Source organism: Phlebotomus papatasi, chromosome 1, assembly GCF_024763615.1.
Source record: "Phlebotomus papatasi isolate M1 chromosome 1, Ppap_2.1, whole genome shotgun sequence".
NCBI classification, from domain to species: domain Eukaryota; kingdom Metazoa; phylum Arthropoda; class Insecta; order Diptera; family Psychodidae; genus Phlebotomus; species Phlebotomus papatasi.
In genome coordinates, this window is record NC_077222.1 from 65,280,196 (window position 1) to 65,291,196 (window position 11,001).

The window sequence follows — 11,001 nt, forward strand, 5'->3', positions numbered from 1 at the left end:
TCATCCCATCTATTTGTTTATCAAACGAAAAATCTCTCATCTCATGAGATTACTTTACAAGTTTATGTGTACACATTTAGATACATAGCATCGGCGAGAGACATTTCTCAGCTTTACATACACCGTGAAAAATTAAATAGGAAAAACGATCAAGTGCAACTTCCATTGAAAATTCTAATCACACCAAGTCGTTGAAGTACTATCTTTTGAAAGGTGTCTTTAAACGTATAGGTGAACACACCTCGCTATACAACGCTGAGTCTTTTAAAATCTCCCATAATGGTTCGTTTCTGAGATAAAATCTCTTTAACGTCTTTATAATACTCTTAGTGTGTCTCAGCTAAAATAGTAAATAAAACAGACTTTCTACTTCATTTCTAAATTTGGAAAAACAACATGCATGTGTTCGAAAAGCAAAGATGAACCGTAATCAAAAACAATTTTAGTGATCCTTAGTTCGTGATGTTATTCCATAAACTTATTGTACGACATTACAATAGCGAAAAACGTGTCGACTATTTTCGATTCGTATCTAGTCAATTTTGGATATCGTGATAACCACGTCACGACTCAATCTTATGGCCAAAATTTAGGAATAAATATGATCAAAGTTTGTTCTTTATGCTGCCATGGACGATTCCACACCTCTCACATCTTTTCGGCATTATTTTTTCCCCTTTGTTTTCAACTGAGTCGTAGGTTTTTGGTATGATGTGCTACTTGGGATTGGGTGTGTTTCATTAACTCTTTCGCGTCATTAGGGTCATATATGACCCGGGGAAAAAACAATTTTTTTGACTTACTTACATTAAATGAAATCTATCGGTTTGTGCACGACATCATAATAGAAGGATGTAAGATTCTTGGCTAATTTTCTCAAGACTCCAGATATTCAGGAAAAGAAAATATTTGAGATCAAAAATCACGAATTTCCAAATTTTGTGAAATGACTTTTCTTTTTCAAAATTTTTTATATTAATTTATTTTTTTCAGCAAAAAGTTCTTTAGAAACACAAAATAGAATATTCAAAGATTATATATTGCATATTGTGATATAATAAACTATTCTCAATTTTCCAGAAAAGCGTGTAGAATTTTCCGGGTCATATATGACCCTATTGTCGGCAAGGGTAACAGTGTTTTCGTCACAAACCTATAGCGAAATGTAGTTGGGACATTGTTTTTTGTGAAATGCAGGTGGGACATCTTGCTCCTGGACATTTCAATCTGATGAATTATAACATATATTGCAATATTTTAGAGTATTCTGCAAGCGTCTCATATTGTGCAATTGTATTGTGTGTGAATGAATATGTGGATAAGTTTATTTTTGCCACTGAAAACCACTGAAAATATTGTGACAGTGACTGTTCAAGGGATTACCAGGAAGATTCCTTGAACACCAGGAGTACAGTGTTCATCAAGACAATCCAGTTTGCCATGGTTTTGGCCAAATTAATAACTTTAAGCAAAAAAAAACTCTTAAAAAGCCCGTGATATAGATTTTGAAAATGGTATGTACACTTCCTTTGAAGACAATAGGGTCATATATGACCCGGGGTTTTTCCGAGTTTTCACGCAATGTAATTTTTTTTTCCTCTCTGAACTATTATATTTGATCAAAAAGCATTAGGAAAAACTCAATTTTACATGAATTCATTTGCTGAATAAAAGTGTGACGCGAAAGAGTTAAGCATCATAATTTTCAATCACTTATCCGTATTGACCCCTATTATATCAACAGGACATCCACGGGGTAAATTCTGTAACTTTGTGAGAACGTGAGAAGTGTTAAAAATGAGAAAATACCGAAACTTGTCATTCAAGTGTGATTCTCCATGACCATTTTTGTGACATTTCTCACGATATTTTCGTGATATTTCTCACAAAATGATGATCCAGTGACTCAAAAAGTAATTCGGAGTACACAGTGGTCGATTTTTTTTCGTAAGTGTCACTGGTGACCAACTCACGAAAATTAGAGAATTTTTCCTTAGGTTAACAGCCTACACCTGACGATCTTCGACAAACTCAGGGAGACGTTTTCCGTCGATCCTAAGATGTTCCAAGACGAGATCCTGAATTTTATTTAGCCACCTTATCTCACTTAGATCTCACGAGGCCTTCTCATCAATAGAGGAATTCTGTAACAGTATGACAATGTCATATGAAAATTTATCGAAAATCAGAGTCATATCAGCTACAAAGAGGTTCATGGAGCACCTAGCAATGACTATTCGATGATCATTAGGCTTTAATTTCGCCCTATTTTTGATTTCATCACGAAAATTTGTCATATGACATTGTCATATCGTTACAGAATTTCCTTACAAGGCTTGCATGGCTTTTCAGGGGAATGGTGTTTCACTAACAAAAAAAAAAATAGACAAAAAATAACACTGATGAGGCAATTTATCACACCTAATGATAATTTTATCGATCGCAGAATTTTAATTATTGTTTAAATTATTAAACGTTATCAAGTTTTCTAAAAAAAAAAAAATGTTACTTTGTGAAAATTTTCCGATAGTTCAAATTAGATGGCAGCTAATCGCAAATTTTATCATTTATTGGATAAATCAGGATGTGTGGAAAGTGCACGCAACCTGGATAAAATGGATCAGGGATTAAATCGCCATAGGCTAGGGCTCTACCTCTACCTCACTCATCAATTACCAACCTTTAAAATAAGAACAGGAAAATTATAATAACCCTATAGACTGATTTTCACATACACTAGGAAAAATAAAAATATTATTTGTATAATACAAAGTAATTAAATTACTGTATTTTACTCAATACGTTAAATGAACTTTTTAATTATTTTTATTGAACATGCAACGATCTTACCTAATAAAAACAAATTAATTATAAAAATCATAAAAACAGTTTTTTTTAAACCTTTCAAACTTCGAAAATTAATGTTTTTAGATGAATTATTAATTCTCTAAAAGGTTGTCAAAAATAAACGAGGGTAAAAGTCAAATGAGTCAGATGATTTTTTTAATTTTTTGTTTTAAATGAAAATATAGGGGAAACTACTTTCCCTTCGAACTATTATGGCTTCGAAAATAATGTGAATTTTCTTTAAGTTTTCCTAAGAGCCTAAACATTTCTATTAAATATTAGTTAGCTTATTATCAATTGTGAAAATCATCATGTGGAAATCTCTTTTAGGAAAGTATGAGAAATTCATGAACATTCGAAGGGAGAGTACTTTCCCCTACCCCTGTTCAAAAAAGATCGAAATTTAATATTTTTTCATTAAAAATTTTAATTATGAAATAAATAGATGCAAACAAAGCCTTAGGAAAATGCAAAGATTACCTATTTATAATAATGCGATAAATAGATAATCTAGAAACTAAAATTATAAAAAAAAAGTTTCTTCCAGTTAAGTAGATGAGTTTCCATTTTTTCGGAATTTTTTCCGTAGAAGTTTTTTAACGGGGTTTAAGAAATTCTCAAAGCTTTCTCAATTAAAGACTTTTTTATAATAATAATAAAATATTTGTGGCTCAAAAAGTTATTATATTTGCATTATGAATTTAAGGTATTTCGGTCCTATAATAGAATTTTAGTTTTATTTAATATTAACTTCTTTTCCTTTAAGTGCCTACATTTTTCATAAAGTAATCGATTGAAATTTCAAAATAGTTTTTTTAATTGACAAATAATTTTATATATTTTCAAAATATTTGTATATTTTTTTTAAATAAAAAAGTAAAATAGTTTAAAATATACGCATGAAAATTGATAATATCTCTTCAGATTAAACTTGATCCAGAAAAATTTGAATTTAATCAATGATTCTAAAAACCAATTTTTCTGGGTGTAGTGCCTACAGCATCCAACAAGTCGTCAGAGTGAAAGGTATCATCGTGTTGAAAAGCTCACCAAAGACGCTCTCAACTGCTCAAACTGCGATAAAATGCACACTACGAAATTCTGGATTGGTGATCAGCAGAACTTTCCCCAACCGATCAATCCAGATATACACCGCCTCGATATTTCCTCTCTCAAGCGGGAAAGATCATCAACGAGGAAGCCCCTGCAAGCGCGTGCTGGCTGGAAAAGTTACAGTGGATTTAATTTGATCTGACAATCCTTGTGTCTCCGCTCCCGCGACAGTGCACTAGCGATGGAAGTGTTGAATAAACCAAAATAGATGAAAATATTTTTAACTATTATGCTTGTTTTTTTTACTGAAACACGAAGCAGTTTATTGCAATTCGGAGAAAAAGGGCGATAATTGGAAATCGTTAATGGGAATTTTCACTAATTTTGTCCCTAGAGAAGATTAAAGTGGAATTGGGGATATTATATTCTAGCTTATTCAACATAATATTGGAATAAATTGAGACATTAATAGATATTGATATTATTTTTTTGGTCTACTGCATTTCAATCCTTTGATCGATGCAAATTTTTGACGATTGTAATTAAATATTCAATACAGATTATGTTATTCAAGCTGAAGTAATAAATATTATATTAGAAAAAATTATCTGGATACAATATTTAGGATGAATATAAGACATGTGATACTTAACATTTAATAATATTACTAATACATGTGTTACATACTTAATTTGTTATTTTAATTGCATCCTTCTTCGTTTGTTAATGATTTAATGAGAAATGTGCTTTTATATTTTCTGTTTTTTAGTTGTTTCTCATTTTTCTGAAATCTAACTAAAATCATTTTTAATCCTAATTTTTTTTACAGGATCTTTTAAAATGTTGGACATTTAACGAGATTCATAACGTCTATCTGGCACAAATTTAAAGCCTTCATACGTGCCTTTAAGTCAAGATAATAGAAAATATTAATTTCAGAATTTGCTACTTTTTATATTTTTACCCTAATTATTCATAAAATTGTATTAAAAAAATAAAATCAAAAAACTTAAATTTTTAACTTAAAAATTAATAATAAAATGTTATTTAAATTAACATTTAAATTTCTAAGACCAAACCTAGATCGATTGGTTGGGAAAGCGCGCTACCTTCGGACAATTCAAGCTTTGAACAACTCATTTTTTTCAATATGTTTTTAATGAAAATTACCTATTATAATGGCGTATAACCTATTATACCTATTATAATTGCTAGTCCAATGCCTTAAATTTCAAAAAAAGAGCTGTGGGTGAAATCCATAAGGAACATAAATAGAAAAAAAATGAATTGTCCGAAGCTTGAGTCGTCCGAAGGTAGCTCGCTTTCCCCTACATAATGAAATCCTAACAAATTGAAAATTGTTTATCGTTGTTATAAATATATGACAAATGGCAGTATAATTGATTTTGCAATAAATATATACTTCATACGTACTAATACGTTAATTCTAAACGGGTATAAGTCAACAAAGAGGTGAAAGGGGTGAAAGAAAATTCAGGTAGCTTTAGAACGTTTGGAACTCTTGCTGTGTCCTATAATAATAATAATGGTGACACAACGTTCCATATAAGAACTAGGCCTTCCCACAAGGGGAGTTCGGTACATCCAATTATTCTTTCTTATAAAGGGATAGGGTTATCAGTCCCATGCCCGTAGAATCAAGTGCAGTGAAGTTCGCTGGATGCAATTCGAAATTCGAACACCTTTAACGCCAGAAAAATTTCTGGTGACTTAAAGGGGATTCGAACCCGGGACATTTGCATCATAAAGCGAGTGCTCTACCCGCTCTACCACTTGACCCATTGAGTGCCCTCATTGCTGAGTCGAACTTCCTTAATTTTCTCGGGATTTTTAATTAGATTAGCTCATCAATTGCGCGGGGAAAAAAGTAATAAAAAAAGGAGTAGAAACTAGAAACCAATTTTAATGCTTTTTATCGCCTGCCAGAAATTTATGTCCAACTTGTACCACTGTCTAACTTGTACCACTTTACCCTACTACTTCACTGGCTGTGTAATCTTTGAAACGTTTGATTTTACAAATTCATATTTTAAGTTTTACAATTCAGTACCAGAAACCCGCCGCAAAAGAAGGGATGTAGAGTGCGTTTTTTTTTTGTTTGTAGAGTTAGCGGCAAAAAGACTATTCAAACTCTCTAAATGGAGATAAGATCTCTGGAGAATCAAAATTAATTAAATATAAAAAGATAAATTACAGAGAAAAAATTAAAAATATGACTAAACCTTGTATAATCATTTAATATAAAAAAAATTACATTAAATGACCGTTAAGACGACAGTTTCAAAGCGTCTCACGATACACTTATTTGGACTTAAGCTGAGAGTGTGGCTTAATAATCCAATCAGAAGTCAAAAGTTTCCAAAAAAATCTTGACCAATAAGAAATTAGAGAATTTAAGCCATAATGTCTAAGCCTAGGTCTGAAGCCCGTATAAGCCGTCGAAGCCATCTCTCGGCTAATCTTCAAGTCTGTCAAGGCCTTTACAATAATTACAAAATATCTCGAATTTATAATACATAGTTTGAAAAGATTAACTCGTTGAGATGACGGCCTGATATGAGTTAATATTATTGTTTTGTAATACCGAGCCATACATGGATTACATTTCAATATTCGGATTTGAATGCAAGTATTAGATAGTGGTATCTTATAGTGTGTCTTCGAGGGAATATTGAGGAAATCACTCTTTATTCTAAATATATAGGTACTTCCCTTCCTATTCATTGAAATATTTATCAACCTCATACAAACATTTTTTATACAAATTATACGCAATGAAAAATTTGATTTGGTGGCTAATTCTACCCCGGTCTCCCCTAATGGATTTTCATGATCGAGTATCGTTTCTCCATTATTTAGTTGCTTCTAAATTGATTTTATTTTGCAAACACATCTCTTAAATTGGTTATACTATTGAGCAAGATGATGCTTCCTCTATAAAGAAAAAATAACTTAGAACAATTAATTAGTGAATTTGGACAAGGAAATTGACCCAAAGAAAGGCAATAATTCATAATTTGAGGAGAGAAAATTTTTCAATGAGGCATGAAGGAAAGGCACCCTCAACCATGGCGCCAAAAATGTCTCAATCTGTTGTCAATAAAGTTGTTTGCTCTGGAGTATAAGACAGGTCAATCTCTCTGCACCACATAAGGTTACTTCTGGAGGCTGGAAATCCTTTCGTAATTGCATAATTTATTGCTGATTCATTTGTGAGAGAAACATGAAATTTTTGTCAACGATTGTGTAAATTATGAACCACTCCTTCTGCTACTTCACAAATCCACACAGGAAGGTGTTGCTTGTGACGGGAAATTATTTATTTTCCTCATTTTTTGTCACCACAAACATGACGGTTTCAATTAAAATACCCATTTTCCTGGCTTTCAGGATGCAAAAGAGATGCATAGTTTGTGCCAGGCTCAGAAAAATGTGCAGCTCGGAGGAAATTGATGATTGCATTGAATTTGGTTAATTAGGTTACCGAGGAAGTCCAAAACATAATGAGAATACGCTTCCTGGATTTCCCAAAGAATTTTCCCTGATCTTTCACTTACAATGTCATATTTAATTATAAATTTAGCAATTTATTACATTTTTAATTTCCAACAATTATATTTTGCCAGAGAATCACCATTTAATTAAAATTCCTTTGAGATTTAGAGGATCACGCAAAAATTATATTTATTCAAGATGGACATGGAATGATATGTTTAACACATATTCGCATTATCGTGATCGTAAATATGCGTCTGATTCTGTCAACCACAATTTGGTGGATGAATAAAAAGAGTTACTGATGAGTAGGAAGACAGACTTTCCCGATCGGAATGTCTGTCTGTGATGGGACATCAGTTGAAAATGCCCCGCCTCGATTTAAACGATGAAAATTGATCAATTCTTTGAGAAAAGAAATAACAAGAGATGAAACGGCTCAGTGATTGCGTTCATTTTCAATTAGATCACAAGTAATCACAAGTAATTTTTCTGCTATTTGAAGTTCTTCTGTTAAAATGGGTGGCAAAGTATTCTAGACTTCGCGGAATGCTCTAGGTCCGTAACATTTAATGTAATATTCTGAAATACTTTGTGGGATTTATTTTTGACGGTAAAAATCCATTTGCTAAATTATTACCGATTAATAAGGATTCGATTAAGAATACTGATTTATTATTAGTTTATTAATACTGATTCTAAAATAGGATTAACTAGGCCGTAGTTAAAATAAGTTATTATCACTACAGTGGCGCAGACAAACCACTTTTTCAGACTGTTGAAAATTAATTGAAAGTTGCTCGAAAGTCAAGGGCCTTTCAAATAAATCGACATTCAACATGATCGGTTAAAAAATAAGCTTTCGAGCGGCTTTTTAACTACTAATCTTTAAAAAAAATATATCAAAATAACGAGAAATTTGAGAGAGTAAAAACCCTATAAACAATAAAATAAATATTCTAATTTAAAACAACTCAGAATATTTATTGAGAAAGCTTAATAAATTCAAATGTTCAAAAACAGATGACACAAAGAAAATTAAAACATAAAATAAAGAAATTAAAAAAGAGTTTTAAGCATGCAAAAATTCTAAATATAATTTCAATAACAGTTTTTCACGATTATTGTTTTTTTATAAATTAATATATACAGTAGCGGCCAATAAAATAGAATCACGTCTGAAAACTTGACTTTTTTTAAACTTTTGTTAACTTTTTCTAGTATACTGTTAACTTTTTCTAGAAAAGGTACAGTATTGGCCGCAAAAGGTCTGTATTTTACTCAGAATGCGTCTATAGTGATGTTCTGCTGGGACAAAAAAAATAGAATCACTTTCATTTATAGTCATAAACTGAAATTCATTTCAAGTATTTCAAAAATAACAAAATTTTAGTGTAATGTCAGTAATTATTTAGTGTCTTGACAATTAATTTTCCAGTTTGGATAAATGAAAATATGAGAAATTGGAGAAAATGTAGATTTTTTTGTTCGAGACTCTATTATCTTTAAAATTTAGACATGCTCGCTCAGTTCATGAAGTGAACTTTAAATGAAGTGATCATACCTGAATTTCGTAGAGTGTAGTGATTTAAATCTATTCTCTTCAAACTAAGTTTAAAATAAAACCGACTGGTGTGGTGCCTTTTTTAAGAAAATAAAATTAATGTAGGGGGAAGTGGGGCACCTTTGAATTGGGGCAGCTTTGAAATTTAGCTTTTTTCTCCTATTTTTAAATGGAATTGAGGCTTATCAAGATGTAATATAGCTTCGCAATTCATTTGTTGAGCTAAATTATATCATAATAAGGTTCAGTTTTATTTAAAAATAGGAGAAAAAAGCTAAATTTCAAAGCTGCCCCAATTCAAAGGTGCCCCACTTCCCCTTATAGGGAGAAGTGGGGCACCTTTGAAATTGGTATTTTTCTCTTATGTTTAAATGGAACTTAGCCATATCATAATGTAATTTATTTTCTCAATCTGTTTGTTCCGCTAAATTATATCACGATAAAGCTCAATTTTATTTAAAAAAAAATTGAAAAATCCCAATTTCAAAGGTACCCCATTTTCAAAGGTGTCCCACTTCCCCCTACATCCCAGTTACACTTAAGGTTTGAAATGAGGACTGACAATTTCAAAATGAAAATGTAATATTACTTTAACTCTCTATTTCTTCGAATCTGAAAAATTAACTACACTGGCCTTAAAACATAGTGTTTCGAGGGGAAACACACAGCTGATCAAATTAATATTAAAAAGAAGGTCCTTTAGAGCTCTATAATGATTATAACATTAATACCAAAAATATTGTTGCTGCCATCGATGGTGGCAGGAACATAGAACTAAAATTTATAAATACAAAAAGACAATAATGCTTCGCCCATGCGATTGACAAACTAATATGATTGCGTGTCGACTGGATCAGCAAATGGACTATCTGCATTTAATTTGTATATGTACTTGTTGTAAACGCTATATAGGAATGCGTCGCTTGCAACAAATTCAGATGACCAAATTGCTGATCCAACCAATAATATGGATATGACCTCATAGATAGAGGGAAATCGGGTAAATCAATGCAAGTAGTTCGAGATGATTTCCCAACTTTCTGAAAAATCCACAAGTTAATAATATACCACCAATGAGACATGTAAAAACATTTTGAAGAGGTGACATTTTTTGTTTCAACGATCTTGTCTTGTCGTAGAATTGGGAATTGCAGGTGAGTTTACTCACTATTAATTAATTATTTATTTATTAATGAATTTTAAATTTAAACGGTAAAAAATTATACACGTGCTGTAGCTCAAAAGAATGCGAAAAAAAGTAATAGTGGAAGACTGTATAAGGGGAGGCGGGGCTACTTTGAATTGTGAGGCTACAACCATATAGGTACGGTTGTTTCACATATTTGTATATAAAGGACACAGAGATTTAAAGTAATGTAATTCAGCTCTATAACACAATTGTGGAACTAAAATAAAAATAAGCGAACAAGTCGCGTATGATCGAAGCCTCATAGCACATTGTAGCCCCGTCTCCCCCTATTTAACAATGTGCTACATTTTCACGTTAGTGACAATGTTTTCAGACCCTATGCTTGATCTCTTTGAGGATGTCACTCATTATGTAATCTGTAAAACTTTATTCTGTTTGATTTATAAAAAAAGAGATTTCCTTTAAATATCTGAATAATCGAAAAAATATATAAGTGATGAACAGGATTTCCTAAGGGTTATAGGCAGTTTCTAAAACATGTGTACGTGTATCTTTACAAAAGAAAAGTTTTTGAGCATTAGGCATTATACCCACCGCACTGTAACTTTTGTTATGTAAACATGTCTTCGAAAGTGCCTATAAAACTGAGCGGGATGACTAGTCTTAGGATAACTTTTGTTTGTAAACATGTTTTTAAAACTTTCTATGAGAGTAAATGAAATGTAGATCTAGTCATCTCGCTCTCCCTCCCAGGAAATTTTGAAAACATGTTTGCAAACAAAACTTATTGTGCGCCGGTCATTACTTTTGTTTGTAAATGTGTTTTGACATTTAAGTGAGAATGAATGAAACTATATCTAGTCATCTCGCT